The 4,381-nt window shown below is 44.2% G+C and overlaps 1 pseudogene; it reads left to right on the top strand.

Moving 5' to 3' along the window:
* The first annotated feature begins 1,618 nt into the window (after positions 1 to 1,618).
* Positions 1,619 to 3,987, top strand: LOC119899961 (annotated as a pseudogene).
* Positions 3,988 to 4,381: the final 394 nt, after the last annotated feature.

Raw genomic sequence — 4,381 nt, 5'->3', positions numbered from 1 at the left:
TCAGTAATGTACACTCAGCACCCCATCTTGACAGAAAAAAAAACAGAAATGTAGAAATTTTTGCAAATTTATTAAAAAAGAAAAACTGAAATATCACATGGTCATAAGTATTCAGACCCTTTGCTCAGTATTTAGTAGAAGCACCCTTTTGATCTAATACAGCCATGAGTCGTTTTGGGAAAGATGCAACAAGTTTTTCACATCTGGATTTGGGTATCCTCTGCCATTCCTCCTTGCAGATCCTCTCCAGTTCTGTCAGGTTGGATGGTAAACGTTGGTGGACAGCCATTTTTAAGGTCTCTCCAAAGATGCTCAATTGGGTTTAAGTCAGGGCTCTGGCTGGGCCATTCAAGAACAGCCACGGAGTTGTTGTGAAGCCACTCCTTCGTTATTTTAGCGGTGTGCTTAGGGTCATTGTCTTGTTGGAAGGTAAACCTTCGGCCCAGTCTGAGGTCCAGAGCACTCTGGAAAAGGTTTTCGTCCAGGATATCCCTGTACTTGGCCGCATTCATCTTTCCTTCGATTGCAACCAGTCGTCCTGTCCCTGCAGCTGAAAAACACCCCCACAGCATGATGCTGCCACCACCATGCTTCACTGTTGAGACTGTATTGGACAGGTGATGAGCAGTGCCTGGTTTTCTCCACACATACCGCTTAGAATTAAGGCCAAAAAGTTCTATCTTGGTCTCATCAGACCAGAGGATCTTATTTATCACCATCTTGGAGTCCTTCAGGTGTTTTTTAGCAAACTCCATGCGGGCTTTCATGTGTCTTGCACTGAGGAGAGGCTTCCGTCGGGCCACTCTGCCATAAAGCCCCGACTGGTGGATTGCTGCAGTGATGGTTGACTTACTACAACTTTCTCCCATCTCCCGACTGCATCTCTGGAGCTCAGCCACAGTGACCTTTGGGTTCTTCTTTACCTCTCTCACCAAGGCTCTTCTCCCCCGATAGCTCAGTTTGGCCGGACGGCCAGCTCTAGGAAGGGTTCTGGTCGTCCCAAACGTCTTCCATTTGAGGATTATGGAGGCCACTGTGCTCTTAGGAACCTTAAGTGCAGCAGAAACTTTTTTGTAACCTTGGCCAGATCTGTGCCTTGCCACAATTCTGTCTCTGAGCTCTTCAGGCAGTTCCTTTGACCTCATGATTGTCATTTGCTCTGACATGCACTGTGAGCTGTAAGGTCTTATATAGACAGGTGTGTGGCTTTCCTAATCAAGTCCAATCAGTATAATCAAACACAGCTGGACTCAAATGAAGGTGTAGAACCATCTCAAGGATGATCAGAAGAAATAGACAGCACCTGAGTTAAATATGAGTGTCACGGCAAAGGGTCTGAATACTTATGACCATGTGATATTTCAGTTTTTCTTTTTTAATAAATTTGCAAAAATTTCTACATTTCTGTTTTTTTTCTGTCAAGATGGGGTGCTGAGTGTACATTACTGAGAAATAAAATGAACTTTTTTGATTTTTGGAAAATGGCTGCAATGAAACAAAGAGTGAAAAATTTAAAGGGGTCTGAATACTTTCCGTACCCACTGTATATAGAGACTTTGACCCTCACCTGACTCACCTGAGACAAACCAGGAAACAGGTTGTTATTCTGCCTCACTGAGACGAGACACACAGAGAGTCAGACGGTAAGACTCCCCTTCAGACCAGAACCAGCACTTCCACTGAGAGAGGACAGCTACAGGAGGGATACTGGAAATACTGGGAACACTGGGAATACGAGACCTTCAACCTGCTGATGAATCCACAAACTGAACAAGAGTTTGACGAGAACAAAGACTCAAAGTGAAGGTAACTTTCAGGGCCGTTACTGAAGGAGGGAGTGGCTGACTGTTTCCTGTCTGAGCGTCTGCTGCTGTGACTTCAGCTTCACTCAGAGACTAAATGGCTTCCAGATTAGAGGAAGATCTCTGCTGTCCTGTCTGCCAGGACATCTTTAAAGATCCTGTCATCCTGTCATGTTGCCACAGCTTCTGTAAAGGCTGTCTGCAGAGCTGGTGGACAGAGAGAGGAAGTCAGGACTGTCCAGTTTGTAAGAGGAGACATTCAAAGGACTTCATGCCTCCTAATCTGGCTTTAAAGAGCCTGTGTGAGAGTTTCCTACAGGAGAGAGATCAGAGAGCTTCAGAGGCTCTCTGCAGTCTGCACTCTGAGAAACTCAAACTCTTCTGTCTGGACCATCAGCAGCCAGTGTGTCTCATCTGCAGAGACTCAGAAAAACACATCAACCACAGATTCAGACCCGTCGATGAAGCTGCACGACAACACAAGAAGGAACTTCAGGAAACTCTGGAGCCCTTAAAGGAGAAGTTAAAGGTTTGTGAACGAGTTAAAGTGAAGTTTGATCAAACAGCAGAACACATGAAGGTCCAGGCCCGACACACAGAGAGGCAGATTAAGGAGCAGTTTAAGAAGCTTCAGCAGTTTCTAGAGGAGGAAGAGGAGGCCAGGATGGCTGCACTGAGGGAGGAAGAGGAGCAGAAGAGTCAGATGATGAAGGAGAAGATGGAGGCTCTGAGCAGAGAGATAGCAGCTCTTTCAGACACAGTCAGAGCCACAGAGGAGGAGCTGAGAGCTGAAGACGTCTCATTCCTGCTCAACTACAAGGCTGCAGTGGAAAGAGTCCAGCAGCGCCCCCTGCTGGATGATCCACAGCTGCCCTCAGGAGCTCTGATAGACCAGGCCAAACACCTGGGCAACCTGACCTTCAACATCTGGAACAAGATGAAGGACACGGTCTCCTACACTCCTCTCATTCTGGACCCAAACACTGCTGGTCCAAGACTCATCCTGTCTGAAGATCTGACCAGTGTGAGACGAGGAGAGAGAAACAGCAGCTTCCTGACAATCCAGAGAGGTTTGATGGTTCCTACTCTGTCCTGGGCTCTGAGGGCTTTAACTCAGGGACTCACAGCTGGGATGTCGAGGTTGGAGACAGTACAGTCTGGTTACTGGGTGTGTTAGCAGAGTCTGTCCAGAGGAAGGGAGACATAGAGTCTGGATTATGGGGAATATGGTTCTATAGAGGTAAATACTCAGCAGAGTCACCATCAGCTCCATCCACTGATCTCAGAGTTCAGAAGAAGCTCCAGAGGATCAGAGTGAATCTGGACTGGAACAGAGGAAAGCTGTCGTTCTCTGATCCTGATACTAACACACACATACACACCTTCACACACACTTTCACTGACAGGATGTTTCCATTTATTGGCACTGTGGATGAACTCCCACTGAAGGTTTTACCAGCGAAGGTCTTTGTGACTGTAGATGCTGCTGCTGCTGATGGTGACGACTAAATGCTGTAGTTTTCATTGTGTTGTTTCTGCTGATGTGTTTAACATGAAGTTGTCATATCTGATCTGACAGAGAACCAGTGAATTAAAGACTTCCTGAGTTTTAAGGATGTAAATAATGAGAGTTTATCAAAGTGCTGTAAATTTAGTGAAAGTAAAGTCGTCTTTCAATAAAACCCTGTGGAGCAGATTTCCTCAGAAACCTGTGGTACAGCTGATGTCTCCAGAGAACACAGTTTGGTCCTAAATAATCCCACATGTTCATCATTTTCCTCCCTTAGAATCAGATTCAGTAACAGCTGCACATTTATTAGTTTATCAGATAACTGATATGTTGCAGCACTTTGGATATTTTTACAGAGCGACTGTCTGGTGATCCTCTCTTTTCTTTTCCCGTCAGAACAGCTGACTTTAACAAACTGTGTCTCCGGCTCCGAGTCTGTGTGATCAATAAGTAGAATGTAGAAACAGCAGGTGTGTTCGGGGCAGCATGCGTCGCTGTGCGGCCCTCAGAGGGTAAAAACTCACCTGCTTGTTGAGACTCTTCTTTGGATCAATTCTCATTAACAACGTTGAGCTGCGATGCCATTAAAGAGGTGATATTCTGCTCATTTTCACGTTCATAATCCTATTTAGAGGTTGTACCAGAACACGTTTACATGGTTATGTTTTTGTGATACTGCACCTCCTCTTTTCAGCCTGTGTTGAAGGCTTCGTTTTAGCTATGGAGTGATACATCTTGTCTCTAAATGATCTTTGCACATTTTAACTGTTTTGACGCTTTTTCATTCTTTAAACCAAATAAAGTTTTAATGTAATGCTTAATTTCTATCTTAAAAAGTGGCAATTGTGTTTTTTTCTTCGACCATTTGCACTTTTGAGTGTAAAATTTTAATACAAACAAAGAGGCTCAAAATATATCTTCTTTCACAATTAATATCATTCTTGTCATAAAAAATATAATGTCTTTTCTGCAAAATAATAGTTGAACCAGTCACTGCTTAAAGAGATATTCCAAATCTAACCAAAATAATTTGGTACAAACACAATCAATAAAATAAATGACAAATGGT

This window comes from Micropterus salmoides, unplaced genomic scaffold (genome assembly GCF_014851395.1).
Source record: "Micropterus salmoides isolate LMB-PRFRI ecotype aquatic unplaced genomic scaffold, ASM1485139v1 Ms_hic_scaffold_12, whole genome shotgun sequence".
Classification (NCBI taxonomy): domain Eukaryota; kingdom Metazoa; phylum Chordata; class Actinopteri; order Centrarchiformes; family Centrarchidae; genus Micropterus; species Micropterus salmoides.
This window is presented reverse-complemented; position numbering and strand designations above follow the sequence as displayed.